Source organism: Vombatus ursinus, unplaced genomic scaffold, assembly GCF_900497805.2.
Source record: "Vombatus ursinus unplaced genomic scaffold, bare-nosed wombat genome assembly UNPS02009573.1, whole genome shotgun sequence".
Taxonomy (NCBI): domain Eukaryota; kingdom Metazoa; phylum Chordata; class Mammalia; order Diprotodontia; family Vombatidae; genus Vombatus; species Vombatus ursinus.
Genome location: NW_020949351.1, coordinates 14,906,964 through 14,925,128, shown reverse-complemented (window position 1 = coordinate 14,925,128; position 18,165 = coordinate 14,906,964). Strand labels below are relative to the sequence as shown.

Here is an 18,165-nt window from a genome sequence, read left to right as displayed (position 1 = left end):
CAGAAAATTTAAAGCTCTCAAGATTTTCCGCCACGAAAAAAAAAAAGATGAAATAGCACTTCAGGACAAATATTGCCTGGTAAAAATGAATAAGGGGATGCACAGGGTTCTTCCTGGGACAATCAGAGAAGGTTTAAAGAAAAGTCCAGGGATGAAGTTTGGTCCCTGTGAAGAGTAAAGGCTAGGTCCTAGGTCCACTTAAACAACAAGCAGCAGACCCTATGATTGTCTAGGTTCGGAAGCTGCCTGGGCTCCAGCCACGGGGATTTTTACCCCTGGGAAAATGAAGGGTGTTGGCATCTGAGCCAGGGAGAACCAAGGGAACTTCTGTGGACAAGGATCCAGACTCAGCTGTTCTGTGGAGATGCTTCGAGAGAGAGAAGAAATCATCACATTCCTTTTGCACCAGTGAGTGCAGAAGTAGTGGGGCAGGGACACTTACAGGAGGCTATCGTTCTTGGATCCAGTTCCAAGTCAGAGGGGAGAACTGAAGGGTCTGAGGCCAGAGGCACCATCCTCTGCATCCCAGGACTAGAGGTGATTATAGAAACTAATGTACTACAAATAAAAAAAATGTACAGGCAAAGGAGAAACAATCCACCCACAGAGAGTTACTATGGGAATAGAGAAGAAAGGGTCATTTTCAGAGGAAGAAACTGAAGCAAGGAAACCCTCTTCTATCCCAAAGAGTAAAGTCAACTGGTCACCTGCTCAAAATAATTCCTAGAAGAACTTTAAAATACTTTAAAAGTCAAATGAGAGTGATTGAAGAACATTTCAAAAAATAAGAACAATTCAAGAATAACAAGAAGATTATGAAAATAAAGTCAACCAATTAGAAAAGAAGATCCCGAATCTTAAGGAAGAAAATTACTCTTTGAGAATCAGAGTTGGGCAAGGGGAAGCCAGTGAAGTTATAAGAGGGCAAGAAATAATAATACAAAATATAAAGAATAAAAAAAAAAACTAGAAGAGAATGTGAAAGATCTCATAAGAAAAACAGCTAATCTGGAGAACAGATTAAGAAGACAAAACATAAGAATAATTGGACTACCTGAAATCTATAATAAAAAAAGAATCTTGATAGAATAATACAAGAAATAATTAAAGAAAAATTATCCTGAAATATTAGAAGAGGGGAAAATAGAAATAAAAAAAATCCCACCAATTACCCCTTTAAAGAGATCCTTTGAAGAAAATCCATAGGAATATTACAGTCAAATTCTGAAACCGCCAGTTCACAGATAAAATATTATCAGTAACAAGAAAAAAAACATTAAATATGGCGGTGCCACAATCAGGATCACAAAAGATCCAGCAGCATTGAGCTAAAAGACTGCACGTCTTAGAACACTATATATTGAAGGGCAAAAGAAGTGGAGTTCTAGCTGAACCCCATATCATACCCAAAACTAAGCATAATCCTGAATGGAAAAAAATAGAGATTTAATGAACTGTCAAACTTTCAGGACTTTGTTAAAAAAAACTTAACTTAACAGAAGATTTGACATATAAGAATCAAAAAAAATATAAGGTACATATCAAAGATAATTACAAGGAACTCAATAAAGAAGGACTATTTACTTTGCATGTATATAAAATATAAAACATATGTCTAAGATTGTTATTAGTAATTGGGTAGTTCATAGAAAAGATTGGGGTAGACCTGAGTATGATTGGTTGTGTTTTGTTCTTGAAGAGGACCATAATGACATCACTATGCTAGAGTCAAGTTTCATTGTATCCAATTGTGGCTGATCAGATCAATAGAAGCTTGGGATGTTCTACCCAAGACCAGGCACAAATAATTCATGTGAACATTTAGGGTGGAGTCTATAAATTTGAGCATCTTGTTTTTCTCTTGAGCTGTTTCAATTCTGTTTTGCTCATAGAGCACAGCACGTTCTCTGATGGGAGCATCCCATGCTGGTGATCAGAAGAAGCAATACCTGAGTATAATATACCTTTAAAAAGTAAAACCATTTAGGAACAGCTGAAAAGAGTAATTATTTTATACAAATGAAGTGTAACAGAAGAAATGACACAGAGGAATTAGTTAGGGGAGGAGGGCTGTTAGTTCTGGAAAGCTACTTTCATCAAGAATGAGTTCAATAGGAAACAATACATATATATGTATATGTATATATATAATACACATACATATATATGCATATGCACATGCACATACACACATACATGTGTGTGTAAATAGAAAAAGTCCTCTTAATTGAGAAAGAAATAAAACCCTGAGAGGACAGGGAGGTAGAGAGGATAAAGGATGAATCTCTAGAGGGAAGGGTGAATGAACAGATTAAAGTGGGGGTACAGAAGGGTGTTTAGATTTATGGCAATGGGAGGATAAGGGAGGAATCCTTGGAGTCAGAGTAGGTTAAGTAATAGGAGGGCAAGGTAAGGGTAGAAGTAAAGTAGAGGAGTTAGAGGGGATAGGAAATAAAAGATACAAACATGGAAACAAAGATCACAAGTATAATTTGTCAGGGAAAGTATATGTCTATATATGTGTGTATGTGTGTACATATGTATGTGTGTATTTATATACATATGCACTTATATATGCACTTAATTGTAGCCTTCTGAGGCAGGAAAAGAACAAAGTAAAAAGTTCACAGCAGAGAACAAATGAAAGCTAATGAGGAAGAAAAGATGGACAGCTATTAAATCAAGGCACGGTATTTATTATATAGGCTTTCTTGAAATGGAAATGCATTGCCATATATTTTGAATCCTCTCTTATTTTCTGCTGTGCACATGACATGTTTTTTGTCTTTTCTTATTTTGTACGTAAGTTTCAGTATTAAAGTTTATAATATGTTAAAAAAGTAGGTTAGCTTATTGCTAAGTGATATAATCTAAGAAATGAGGGAATGATAAACTCTCTTGAACTATCTGATGTCAATGAAGTCTCAATGATTATCCTCATAATTTAACATTAATATCTTTTCAGTTACAAAACCAGCAATCTCAATGAAGAAAACCAAGCAAATATCCAGAGCGAAAGATGTAATAGCAGAATGAAGAGAGGGACACTGATCAAGGACCTACTTACTCCTTAACCACTTACTCATGCCCTAGTCTTTATTTTTATAAATTTAATTTAGTTCCCCATATATTTGAGAAATGAGGTTTTTTCAGAGAAACTTTCTATAATTTTGATATTACTTCATTGTCTATGGTACCTTTTAGCAAAATGTAATTTATCTGATTATCTCTCTTAATTAGATCTATTTTTGCTTTTTCTGAGATCATGATTGCCACCTTTTTTTTTTGTTTGAACTGAAGGATATACATTGTGATCCAGTCTTTTAATTTTACTCTTTATTTTAAGTGTTTCTTTTATAAACAACATTGTTTGCCGGGCCCAAGAAATACAGCATGAATATAGGTGGTGGTTAAAGCGGCAGAACCTAGAGCATCAAGGCCTCTAGCCTCTTGGCTTTGGTTTTCCTGGAAATGGTGCCACCAGGGCCTCAAAGAAGATGAGGATACTCACCATCACTTACTGCTGCCTGTGATGCAGAGGAAGAGGAGTAAAGCTGGCCAATGAATTATGATGAGAAACAGCAGATGAACCTGGACATCAATAAGTTACCTGGAGAGGAGCTAGGTCACATGGTCCACATCATCCAGGCCAGAAAGCCCTCACTCAGTGACTCAAATACTGAAGAGATTGAAATCCATTTTGAGACTCAAAGCACCCACACTGTGAGAACTTGAGTACTGTCTTTTCCTACTTGTGTAGGAAGCCATGGAAACCTTGTATCATCAAAAAGCCAGTGGGTAAGATGAAGAAGGAATTAGCTCTGGAAAAAAAATGGGAACTTGAGAAGCAGCTGCAGAATATAAGTGGTCTGTTCAATTCTACCAAGAAGTCCCCTAGGAAGGGAAGTTTAAAAGTACAGTCAGCACAGCAGGTGGCAGTGTTACACCTCAGTGCCACAATTTCCAGCTCAGACTACAGATTATCATCAACCTCATCTTTCTTATCTTATTCCAGTGACTCCAATTTAGGTTAAGAGGGCAGAAAACAATAGGACAGTAAGGTCTGCAGGACCAGATTCCTGTAGTCCTCCCTAGGGGTTACCTCTAACTTTGATATGCCCTCATCCCATTGCCCCGTGTGATAAAGCTGACTCTGCAAAGGAGGAGGGATACATGGATGGTTCCCTAAGAGGGATACAAGTACACATGAAGGGTATTGCCCTTGGTCATGGAGCTCCCCGTTTAAAATATGTTGAAGTGAGTTCAGTATCTTGGGTATGTATAAGCTTGGGCTGAAGCTTGAGGCTAAAACCACAAACTTCCTAAGCTTCACCAAAAGTTGTATTTTCTGTAGTTGTTTAATTCATTTTAAAAGGTGTAGGGTTGTAGGAAATGTGATAAGCAGTACCCCTAGACTCTGGGGAGGGAAACTACTCTATTGGAGTCCTTGGGGTCATACTTTCTCTGTCTCCTCAAAAGGTTATCTTCTCCCTTTTCCCTGTGTCAGTTGTTTCTAACTTGCAAATAAAGAGAATTAAAAAAACATATTGTACAATTTTGGTTTCTAATCCGTTTTACTATCTGCTTCAGATTTATGGCTGAACTCATCCCATTCATATTCACAGTTATGATTAATAACTGTATATTTCCCTCCATCCAATTTCATTCAGTTTATCCTTCTCTCTGTTCTTTTTATGCTGTCCCTCCTCAAAAGTCTGTTTTGCTTGTGGTCATTATCTTTCTTAATCTGTCCTCCCTTTCCTTCATCCCCTCCCCCTTATCTATTATCCCTTCCATTTCTTATTTACCTACTGGGTAAGATAGTCATCTATACCTAATTGAGATTGCACATGTATGTATGTATGTGTGTATGTGTGTATGTATGTATATGCACATAAATATGTATATACATGTACGTATGTATTTACATATATGCATTATACACATGTACACACATATATGGATTCGTCTCTCTTTGAACCAATTCAGATGAGAGTGAGGTGCAAGCATTGTCCATTACTCCCCACTCCCACTTAACTCTTTAACTATAAAAGCCCTTCCTATGATGGCCCCTTTATGTAAGAAAATTTTCCTCACTGTACCTCTCACTTCTCACTTCTTCCAGAGTATTCCTTTTTCTCACCTCTTCATTTTTTTGGATCACCCCTGCATAACTGACTCAGACCCATGTCCTCTCTCTGTGCAGACTTCTTGTAACTGTCCCAAAAATGATAAATTTCTAAGAAGTTACAAGCATTATTTTTACATATAGGGAGGTAAATGGTTTAATCTTATTTATTCCATTTAATCTTATTTATCCCATTATGATTTCTCTCTTATGATTACCATTTTATGCTTCTTTTGAGTCCTGTGTTTGAATGTCAAATTTTCTATTCATCTCTGATCAGGAGATTAGGAATTTTAAACCTCTATTTCAATAAATGTCCTTTCCCCCCTGAATAATTATGTTCAGTTTTGTTGTAATCCTGTCTTTTGCCCACTGGAATATCATATTTCAAGTCCTCCACTCCTGCTAAATCTTGTATAATTCCCACTGTGACTCCATGATATTTGAATTGTTTATTTCTGACAGCTGGAAAAATTGACTCCTTGATCAAGGTACACAACAATTGGACTATTATATTCTTATGGGTTTTCTTTCTGGGATTTCTTTCAGGAAGTAATTGGTGGATTCTTTTGACTTCTATTTTACCCTCTTGATCTAAGATATCAGGAAGTTTTTCTTAGAAATTTCCTGAAATATGATGTCTAGACTTTTTATTTTATCTAAAGTCATGTATTTCAGGTAGTAAAATAATTATTGAATTATCTTTCCTGGATATATTTTCCAGGTCATTTTTTACAGTGAGATATTTCAGAATTTCTTCTATTTCTTTTAATTTTTTGGTTTTGTTTTATTGTTTATTAATGTCCCATAGACTCATTGGCTTCCACTTGCCCAATTCTAATTTTTAAGGAATACTTTTCTTTAGTGACCTTCTTTTACCTCTCTTTCCATTTGGCCTATTCTGCTTTTTTAAGGAGTTATTTTCTTCAGTGGATCTTTGTGCTTCTTTTACCATTAGTCCATTCTGCTTTTTTTAAGTTGTTCTCTTCAGTGTTCTTTTACTTTTTGCTTTTTTACCAAGGTGTTAATTTTCTTTCCATAATTTTTTTGAATCACTCATTTCTTCTTCAAAATTTTCCTCTACCATCCTTATGTCTTTCTTTAATTCTTCTAGGAATTTTTCTTTTGCTTTGTTCTAAGCACTTTTTTTCTTTGAGGCTTTCCTTTTATGTGTTTTCATATTGTTGTTTTCTTCTGAGTTTATGTCTTGGTCTTCTCTGTCATCATGTTAGCTTTTTGTGGTCAAAGTATTTTGTTGTTTTTGTTCACACATTTTCCAAACCTATTGCTTGAATTTGAACATTATGTTAAAGTCTGGCTCTGCCCAATTGGGGTTGGGAAGGTACTGTCCCAAGTTTCAAGCTCTTTTGTGCTGCTGTTTTCAGTTTGTTCTGGAGGACTACAATTTTTGGTGCCTGCAAAGTGGTATAATCCTGGGATAGGTATGGTCTCTGCCTTCCTGTTCTGTGCTCTGGTCTCACCAAGAAAGGATGCCTGCTCCCTTGCAGTCAAAAACACTAGTGTTCCTCAAGGCTCTTAAAATTGTGACAAGGTCATCTGGTCTCCTGTAGCCACACATGCAACCAGGAACCTTGCTCCCTAGGGATAGCCACAAGTGTTCCTATCTACCATGTAACTTCCACCTAGAATTGCATACATGTACTAGCTTCATTCAGTGCCAGCAAAGGGAACCCTGTATTATTTATTTGACAAGCTATCTTACTTCATTATCATCTCTGGGGTGAGAGCTTCTAAAGTCACTGCTGTCTTCAGCCTCGAAGGCCCACCACCATTGCTGCAGCTGCACTCTGGGCTAGTCCCCACCCCACTGTCACAGACTTCTCCTAGTGACCTTCTAAGTTGCCTCAGGCTGGAAAAGTGTCTTACTCTGAACTTTAATCGGTTCTGTCCAAAATATTTTCTAATATATTTAGTGTTTTATTTTTCCCTAGTTACATGTAAAAATAATTTATAACATTTGTTTTCAAACCTTTGAGTTTCAAGTACTCTCCCTTCCTCTTTCCCCACACCTCTTCCTTAAGAAGGCAATCAGTTTAATGTAGGTTATGCATGTGTAGTCATGCAAAACATTTCTGTATTAGTCATGTTCTGAAAAAAAAATAGACCAAAAACAAATAACCTCAAGAAAATTAAAGACTGTAATAGAAGTATGCTTCAATCTGTATTCAGACACCATGAATTCTTTCTCTGGGGATGATTAGCATTTTTTCATCAAATGTCCTTCCAAGTTGTCTTGTGTCGTTGCATTACTGAGAATATCTGAGTCATTCACAGCTGATCATCTTACAATATTGCTGTTACTTTATACACAGTATATTCCACTTTTCATCATTTCATGTAAGTCTTTCCCAGGTGTTTCTTAGACCATCCTGCTTATCATTTTTTATAGGACAATAATATTCCATCATAATCACATACCACATTTTTTTCAGCCATTCACAAAATGATGAGAATGCCATCAATTTCCAATCTATTGCCACCTGAAAAAAACCTGCTATAAGTATTTTGTACGTATAGGTCATTTTCATTTTTTAATTTCTTTTCGGATATAGACATAGAAGTGGTATTGATAGGTCAAAGGATATGCATGGTTTTATAGCCTTTTGGGCAAAGTTTCAAATTGTTCTACAGAATGGTTCAATCAGTTCACAACTCCACCAAGAGTGCATTAATGTCTCATTATTCTCACATCCCCTCCAACATTTGTCATTTAGCTTTTCTGTGCTATTAGTCAGTCTGATAGTTACATAGTACCACAGAATTGTTTAATTTGCATTTCTCAAATCAATAGTAAGTTGGAGTGTTTTTTCATATGACTATAGATAGCTTTGATTACTCACCTGAGAACTGTTAATATCTTTTGATCATTTATCATTTTGGGAATGGCTGTTATTTTTGTTAATTTGACTCATTTCTCCGTATGTTTGAGAAATGAGTCCTTTATCAGAGAAACTCCCTTCAAATATTGTTTTCAGAGTTACTATTGATTTTTCCTCTCCATCCTATTTACCCTTTTAATTCTATTCTCTTTCTCCTTCCATCCAGACCTTCCTCAAAAGTGTTTGGCTCCTGATACACCCTCCCCCAATCTGCCCTGCTTTCTATCACCCCCCCCTTCTTTTATCTCCTTCCCCTTCTACATACTTGTAGGGTAAGACAGATTTCTATACCCAATTTAAGTGTATATTTTATTTCCTCTTTGAGTCAATTCTGATTAGAGTGAGGTTCACATTCCCCCTCACTTCTTACTCTTCCCTTTCACTGTAAAGGTTTTTCCTTGTCTCTTTTATGTGAAATAATTTACCTCATTCTACTTTTCCCTTTTTCTTTCTCCCAATACATTCCTCTCTCATTCCTTAATTGCATGTATTTTAATATCATCCCTTTGTATTCAGCTTGCACCTGTGTCCTCTCTCTCTGTATATGTATATATATATATACACACACACATATATACATACACACACACACACACACACACATATATATATGTATATACTCCTTCTAACCACCCTAATATTGAGAATGATTTTATGAATTTTAAGTATCATCTCCCCATGTTGGAAGGTAAAAAGTTTACCCTTATTAATTCCCTTATAATTTCCATTTCCTATTTACCTTTTTATGCTTCCCTTGAGTTTTGTATTTGAAAGTCAGTTTTTCTATTTTCGCTTTTTTCATCAAGAATGTTTGAAAGTCCTCTATTTCATTGAATATCCATTTTTCCCCTTAAGTCTTAAAATCAGTTTTTCTAGGTAGATGTTTCTTGGTTTTAATCCTGGCTCTTTTGCCCTCAAGAATATCATATTTCAAGCATTTAGAATTTTAGAGTAAATTCTTTAGAGTAAAAGCTGATAAATCTTGTGTTATCCAGACTATGGCTCCACAATACTTGAATTGTTTCTTTCTTGCTGCTTACAGTATCTTCTCCTTGACATTGGGGCTCTGGAATTTGGGTCTAATATTCCAGGGAGTTTTTATTTTGGGAATTCTTTCAGGAGGTAAGCAGTGAATTCTTTCAATTTCTATTTTACTCTCTGGTTCTAGAATATCGGGACATTTTTCCTAGATAATTTCTTGAAAGACGATGTCTAGGTTTTTTTTTTATCATAACTTTCAGGTAGTCCCATAATTTTTAAATTATCTGTCCTGGATTTATTTTCTAGGTCATTTGTTTGTCCCATGAAATATTTCACATTGTCTTCTATATTTTCATTTCTTTGACTTTGTCATATTGTCTCTTGATCTATCATAATGGCATTAGCTTTCATTTGGTTCATTCTAAATTTTTAAAAAGATTATTTCCTTCACTGAGCTTTTTTCCATTTGGCCAGTTCTACTATTTAAGGAATTTCTTTCTTCAGTGAATTTTGGTGCCTCTTTTTCCATTTGGCCAATTCTGCTTTTTAAGTCATTCTGCTCACTGACTTTTTGGACCTCTTTTCTATTTGGTCTAGTCTGTTATTTAAGGTGTTATTTTCTTCAGTATTTGAATGTGTGCATGTGTGTATGGGTGTGTCTCCTTTACAAAGATGTTGATTTTGTTTTTCTTATATTCTTGCATCACTCTCATTTCTCTTCCCAATTTTTCCTTTACCTCTTTGACATTATTTTCACAATCCTTTTTGAGCTCTTCCATGGTGTGAGACCAATTGATATTTTTCTTGGAGACTTTGGATGTGTGAGTTTTGACTTTGTTATCTTCTTTTGAACATATGTTTTGATCTTTCTTGTCAGCATAACTTTCTATGGTCAGAATTATTTGTGTCCTAAGGAGCAGCCACAAGTGCTTTTTTCTGCCCTGGAATTATGAGGGGGGTCCCTGCTCAACAGTCACTAAAAGCTCTGGTATGTTACTGCTCCTTCTCATCATATAACTGCTACTCGAATGCAAACCAGACCTGAGTATGGGCAAAGCAAGAGTCTCACCTCAGTGCTAATAAAAAGACCTCTGCAATCTCCTTCTGATCAATTGTTCTGCTCCCTTACTGTCTGTGGGTGAAGAGTCCTGGAAATTGCCACTACTGATGATGATTAAGTGTTTCCCAAGGTCTGTTTCTGGTTTGCTGTGGCCTGGTTTGTTCTGGGGTGGCCTGCACTGTACTGTGCTCCACTCTTGCCCAAGTGCTAAAGACCTTCCCTACAAAACTTCTACATTGTCTTTGAATTGAAAATTATTTTGTTCCATTTTTTGGGTTCTGCTGCTCCAGGAATTATTTTATGACATTATTTAAAGGTGTTTAAAAGAGTTTTGGGGAGAGCACAGGTGAGTCCCTCCCTTTTCTCAGACATCTTTGCTCCACCCCTCCACTCCAAAATTGGATTTAAAGAGTTATTTTAAAATTGTCTGGGGGGGGGGAGAATCCTCAGAGAGTTCAGCTCAGTTTCTACCTTTGCTCCACCATCTTGAAACCACTCTCTTAACTAACTTATTTTCAAAATATTTGGCTAAGGTTTAGATTCTTAAAATCTAGTCAGTAGTTCACTCGTGTTTAAACTCCTCAAGAGTCTGCCCAATATGATGATGTTCTAATAAACCTTGTCTTTGGCTTAAAGAGGCTTGGGTTGAATTCTTTTGGGCATGACCCATGTGTTGTGATTCTGGGGTCCCAGTACCCCTAAATCCTTACACCTCAACATTTTGGTGGCCTGTATGGAAAAACTGCCTAACCCCAAGTTCTTCTCTAGACAAGACTGGAAGGTATGTAAGCCTCACCCCCTCCCTTTCTTGCTCTGCAGTTGGGATTGCTCTCCAAGCACCAAAGCTTAGAGGTGCTTTTCAGGCAGACAGTTACAAGGCTGTCTTGCACTCTGCCTGACTCTCTCAGGCTCTTGTTCCACTGAGTCAGTTTCAGGCCATGGACCTAGGTACATCTTCCACAGCATAGAAGACAAGGACAGATGCCCTATCTGGAAGTGTTTGCCCAATTCTGGCAGTTTTTTTGGTGTTAGAGAATTGGGGGAAACTGCAGTTGCTTTTTGGTTTCCTGAGGCTTACTTCCTTCCTTCCCTCTACACCCTTGAATTCTCCTTCATGAAGATTACAGGGGAAAGTGAGAACAGCTAAAAAATATCTTGGCAGATTCTGGAGGTTTTGTGATTGATCATTAAGGAGTTTGGAACTCCTCCTTACAACCCTGGTCACTCTTTTCTCCCACTCCCTTCCCTTGAGTCAAGAGGGTTTCTGTTAATCCCTCTCATAGGAGAAGAGAGTCTCACTCTTCACCCCTCACCTTTGATTTCATCCTCCCCCACCTGGGAAAGGAAGGAGGGAGGAGGGGCAGCAGCTACAGAGTAGTACCCCCCTGGCATTGGCCTTGGGTCCTCGGTACTCCTTAAGAGTCTCCCCAATATGACGATGTTCTAATAAACTTTGTTTTTGGCTGAGAAAAAATTATTTGGCTAAGTAGAACGTAAGTTCAAGCTCTTTGAGTTCAAGCACCCCATTTCTTTTTCTTTGCCCCAGCCCTAACACTCCAAAAAAATGCTTTGAATATATGTTTAATAAACACATGTGGAATTTAATTGAATACTCTCTAGTAAATCATAAGCTAAAATTGGAATTATAGCCCTGGAGGCAAAAACTAAATTTGAGAGTAACTAATACCATCTTAGATTTGTTAGGTCTTAAAGTTGTAGTCAGTCTAGGTGATTCCACTCCAGTAATTCCCTCTGTATCACAATGAAAATATGCTCCCTTAAACAAACAAACAAAACATTTGCTTACATTTAAAATGCATTCCATCAGTATAGTTTGTAAGTGGAACCCATATTCATATCCTATAAATAAGACTTTTTTTTTTCCTCCAATTCTTGGAAATCTTACCTCAATGTATAATGGATACTGGATACTGGACACTGGATTGTGAATATTATTTTTACTCACAAATGGAAAAAAATAGAATTATATTTTTTCATAGAAATTCTCATAAAAATAATTTCAGTTGTGTCTAACAATATTGGGAGGTTCATTTGACATCAAAAATGATGCAGAATTAAAAGAAAACATTTTGAGGGTTCTAATTTCTTTAGTGAGTTTTTGGAAGTTTTAGGTAGAAAATTTGAATCATCTTCTTTCAAGAATTTAAAAACCCTCTCCCTAAACACCTCTTAAAGTAAATTGGTGACATTTCCCCAAAACATCTGCCTCCAAAAACTTTTTGAAGAATTATATAATAATAGAGATTAAAGGAACCGGGAGACCAGATATTGCAATCTATACATAATCAAGAGTCTTCTTTACATTACACCTTACAACTGATCATCTGCCATTGAAAAAAATGAGGCAAATAAGGGTAATTTTGGTGCCCTTTTTAATTATCACAGTATTACAATACTTCTGTAACAAGCCTCTAAAGTTGAGGCAATTTTTATATACGAAAATCTGCTTTTAGCAATGAGATTGAATGATGAACCATTTCTTTCAGATGAATTGATGTACTAAATGTACCAAAATGACCAGTGCAACACACATTTGGAGAAATCTCTTTGCTTAGTAAAAAAAAAAAAAAAGCAAAAAAACCCCTCATTATTAAATATTTTCCATGTTAGCCATTTTTTCTTTGTGTTAAAATGGTTTTTTTCAAAGAATAACTGCTTGTAACCTCTTAGTTTGCCTGTCACAAGTTCAAAAGTTTGTTTTGTTTGTTTTATCTTTGTAACTTTCATGAGAAGCCTTACTGTGCAAGTTTTGCTCCTTCCTGACCTACATCCTAAGAAAAAAAAAAGTAGATTGTTCAAGGTCATCTCATGATTGTTATGAAGATCTATATTGGGCTCACCTTAAAATAAAAGCTGCTTCCTAAGGTTTGTGAACGTATATTTTGGTCCCGTTTCTCAAACTGCAAATCATAAGTTCGGGAAAAAAAAACCTCTCCCTGAGTTCAGTCACTTTTGTTCATCAGTGCCCACAAAAAATACTTTAGGAAGAGACAAGCAGTGAAACCCTCTGCGCTGGTGCAATTTAGCAGGCAGACAGTAGAGTGGCTCAGGGTAAGCCAACAGCAGGAAGTGGGGGAAACTGAGTCTGCAACAGTGATTTCCAGAGCTCTCAGCCCCCAGATAGTAGTGGAGTTGGAAACATAACAGAAGAAGGTTACAAGGTACCATTTGCTGGCATTGGGTGCAAGATTCTGTTGCATTCTCCATACTCAGCTCTGGATCACAGTCCCACAGTGAGGAGGACCCCTAACACACTAAAGCTTCCAGAAGCAGGGGAATGGGAGCTCTGGTCACAATCACAGAGCAGGAAATAGCATGAGTGGTTGCTGATAGACCAGAATACAGACCAGGAGAGCAGTAATGACAGCTATCTTTAGATCATACCACCTAAGAAGAACTGAAAACTTACAGATGCCCAGAACTACTTCTGACAAGACAACAAAAAAACCTGAAGTTTTATGCAATGTTCCCTCAATTCCAGGAGCAGAGCCCAACTTTAACATAAAGTTCAAAGTCAAGAAATGAAATGGATAATGTATAAGCAACAACAACAACAACAGCAAGAGATCTTGACCATAGGAAGTTACTGTGATGATAAGGAAAATTAAAAAAAAAATTCAGAAGAGGATGACAATGTAAAAAAGGTTACATGCAAAGCCTTAAGGAAAATGCAAATTGGTCTCAGGCCCCAAAAGAAGTCATGGAAGAGCTCAAATCAGATTTAAATAATAAAATAAGAGTAGAGGGAAAAGAAAGAGAAGAAATGAGAGTGATAAAAGATGAAAATAACACATTAAAATAGAATAAGCAAAATAATAAAATAAGCATTAAAAATCACTGAAAAAATTAAATCTTTAAAATTCTGAATCGGCCAAATAGAAAAAGACATACAAAAATTATAAAAAATCACTGAGGAAAAGAACTTCAAAAGTATAGTTCACCAAAAGGAAAAGGAGGCACAAAAACTCCATAAAGAAAATTATCCCTTAAAAATTATAATTGAACAAGTGTAAGCTAACGACTCCAAAAGACATAAAGAAATAACAAAACAAAATTAAAAGAATGAAAAATAATAGGAGAATATGTGAAATATCTTCTTGGAAAAGCAATGGAAAATAAATCAGGAAAAGATAATTTAAGAATGATCAGATTACACAAAAGCCATTAAAATCCTATTTATCATATTTCAAGAAATTATTAATTAATTAAATTAATTAATTAATTCAACATCAATTAATATTGTTCTGACATCCTAGAACAAGAGGACAAAATAGAAATTGAAAGAATCTACCAATCACTTCCTATAAGAGATCCCAAAATGGAAACTCTGAGAAATATTATAGCCAAATTTCAGAGATACTAGGTCAAAGAGAAATTACTCTAAGCAGCCAGAAAAAAAAGGAGGAGGAGGAGGAGGAGGAGGAGGAGGAGGAGGAGGAGGAGGAAGAGAAGAAGAAATAGCATAGAGGCAGTCAGGATAACACAAAAATTAGCAGCTTCTACTTTAAAGGGTGGGAAGATTTGGAATGTCATATTCCAAAGGGCAAAGGAACTAGGATTAAAACCAAGAATCATGTTTCCAGCAAAACTAAGCAGATACCCAAATAGTCAGCTAGGAAGTATAGTACATATTTTGACTACTAGGTGATACTACCTTTGGAACCCCGATGTTATAGTCACTTCTGACTATACATGACTATACTATAGATAGACTAAACCAAAACCCTGTCTACCACCGTGAACTATTTCAGCTCTGTGGGCAGTAGGGCTGGAGTCAGGTTTTTTGTTATTATGGGAGAATAGTAATAATAATAGCTAAATTTTATTTTAAAGAAAATCTATCATGTGCCAAGCACTATGCTAAGTGCTTTACAAATATTATCTCATTTGATCTTCAAAACATCTCTGCAAGGTAGGTGCTGTTATTATCCATATTTATAGATGGAGATACTGAGGCAAACAAAGCATTCATCAGTAAAAACCCCTTCCTACCACTAAACCTAGACCTCCACATTTCTATTTTATTTTTATAGTACATGTCATGTCACTTTTTACCTCAGTATCTGAGGGTAGATTTGAATTTAGGCCTTTATGACTCCATAGTGAGCACTGCATTCACTGTGTCACCTTCCTGCTTCAGGATATGACTTGGGGCATGAAAAAATAGAATAGACAAGTGGAGTTGTTTGGGTTATGGGAGGAGTTTCTATGATGATTATGCTTAAAGGGGAAGACAGACATTCTGTGAAAGGATATAGGGATCTTATAATGAGTGTCATTGGTGGGAATTTGATGTTTCAAAGGAAACATGTCTTGCTGCATGGTGGGGGAAGTTGGAAATCTTGGGGGCAACTGGTGCCTTTGGGAATGGGAAAGCATGGAACTATGGAGGATATTTTGAGGTAAATAAACAATGAAAGTGTAGAAGGGGAAGGTATGTGGCCCTCTAGGTCCTCAACTGTGGCCCTTTGAGTGAATCTAAACTTCACTGAATAAATTCCCTTAATAATATGATTTGTTCTGTAAAACTTGGACTTGGTGAAAAGGTCATACACAAGGACCTAGAAGGCCACATGTGACCTCAAGGCAGCAGGTTCCCCACCCCTGGTTTAAGTCATAGTGGGGCTGCATAATTAGGGATGAAGAAGAGGGGATCTTGCCACAAGGCAATGTCTTCTCTGTCACATATAGGAATCAGATTTTTTGGGGAGTGAGGCACAAAGTAGATGGGAATATGTGAGACAAGCTCTTCTCTGACAGAAAATACCGAGAAGCAGGAGCTCAGAATTGATAACTTGGAAATGTTGAGTCCATGAAGAATATAGACAATAGAGAGAGTCTAGATAAGTACTAGCAACTATGAACCAGAGAAAGACTGTTTTGAGTAGAGATAAAGAAAATATGGATAATGAAGAGAATGATGAAGAGAAATCATCTTTGAAAAAGAGGAAAATTAAATTTCAAAAACTAATGAAAAAGATTAGTTGAAGGGGAGAAGAGAATGAGGGAATATGCATGAATAACCGAGAGGAAAAAAATAAGGGAAAAAATAAGATAAAAGCAAGAAATAAGGAACTAATAACCAAAACTTCAAAGGTAAAGTATAATCAATGGGAAAATGAGGGATTATAAATGAATGGGAGAGATACAATGGGAAAAGGACTATCCTTAAAAAGATTAAGCTGAAATAACTGATGGGATATTGTTCTGTGTTTACAGCAGAAGGAAAAATTATATATATGTATATGTATGTGTGTATAGACAGGTAGACAGACAGAGATAGAGATATGTATGCATACATGTATATTTGTGTGTATGCACATATATGTATGTATATATGTGTATATTTACACACTTATGTATGACAAATGAATATAATATAAATATAAACAAATATGAATATAAGTGTAAATTCAATTCTCATACTCATATCATTCAATGTAAATAGACTAAATAATCCAATGAAACAGAGAAAGATTGAAAAATTGTATAAAATATATAATATGTTGCTACAATTTATTGCTTACAAGTAACATGGTTAAAAAGCAAAGACATACACAAAATAAAATTGAGGAGAAATAAATTAATATGCTTCAAGTCAATGAAAGAAAGCAATGTCACTGGATAAAGCAAAAACAAACATTTAAAATATTTTTAAAAGGGATAAACAAGGAAAATATATAATTGTGAAAGGAAATAAAGATAGCAAACCACTATCATTAATTAACTTATATTCTCTAAATGCCTTAGTATCCAAATCCATAAAAGAAATATTAATTCTGCATATATAAAATACATATGCATTAATACAATAGAAACAGAATAATTCAATGCCCTCATCTTTTTTTTTTATTAAGTCTAATAGAAATATAAACAAAAATGATAATGTATAACTGTATAGTTTCTGGAGCAACTAAAACTAAAATACTTATGACATTTGCTAAACAAGTTTGAAAAAAATTATATTATATACACATATTATATATATATACATATATATGTATGTATTTATGTTTCTCATCTACACATGACACATTTGCTCTGAGTGCACAGAGACTTTGCCAACAAAGATAAAGAGGCAGAAATAGCAAATATTTCCTTTAGAGGCCATAAAGAAATGAAAATAGTCATTAATTTAAGGATTATAAGTAAATGAAAGAGATTCAAATGGGGACAAGGAAATCTCAAATAATGCATGGGTCAAAGAATAAAGCATGGAAACAATAATTATGCAAAAGAAAGTGATAATGATGAAATAATATACTAAAATTTCTAGATTGCATGTAAAAAAATCCTCAGGGCAAAAATAATATCCCTACAGAAGTATACGTGGTATACTCCATGAATGAGCAACAGGAAGCCAGGGACAAAGAAGATGGCACTGGAGACACCTGGCAAAAGGTTCACCTGGCAAAGGGTTCACCTGGAGTCCTACCCCAATGAGGATGAGTGTGAGGCCCAGCAACAACAGTAGGAAGGAGGCCAGAAGCACCTGGCAATTCCTCTGAATCAGAGGGTGATGTATCCAGCTGCAGCAAGCACGGTGGGAGCTCTGGGTGCTGTTGCTGATGGTACTGAAGGACCATTGAGAACTTCAGGTGGAGGAGCAGCCAGGGTCCCTCAGCTTCATAGCTCCATCAGGATCTGAGGGGATCCTGGCACTGTACTCGTCATTCTCCAAGTTCTGGTACTTGAGACGAGACTGTTTCTCGTCCTCTTCTTCCACGTCTCCGTGGCCCTAGAGGTCAAAGTGTAACCCTCCAAAGTGCAGAGGGATCCCTCAGCCTGGGCCCCCCCTCCAGGTAAAGGTCAAAGGTATCATCAATGCTGAAACTGGAGAAGCCACTGCTCATGGCTCGGACTCACACATGGAGTTGACCTGCAGCTGTGCCCACTCTGTTTTTTTGTGGGTTCTGCTCCTCTAGAATTTGTTTAGAGTAATTTCTTACAGGTATTTGGAGGGATTTGGGGGAGAGCTCAAGCAAGTTACTGCCTTTACTCTGCCATCTTGATCCAAGAAATTTCTTTAAGACTTATGATGAATGGAGCTGTCTATCTCCAGAGAAAGAATGGCT

General features: G+C 36.3%; 1 pseudogene; it reads right to left on the bottom strand.

Annotated features, from left to right (window-relative positions):
• Positions 1–219: 219 nt before the first annotated feature.
• LOC114035993 lies at positions 220–17,943 on the bottom strand (annotated as a pseudogene).
• Between the last annotated feature and the right edge of the window lie 222 nt (positions 17,944–18,165).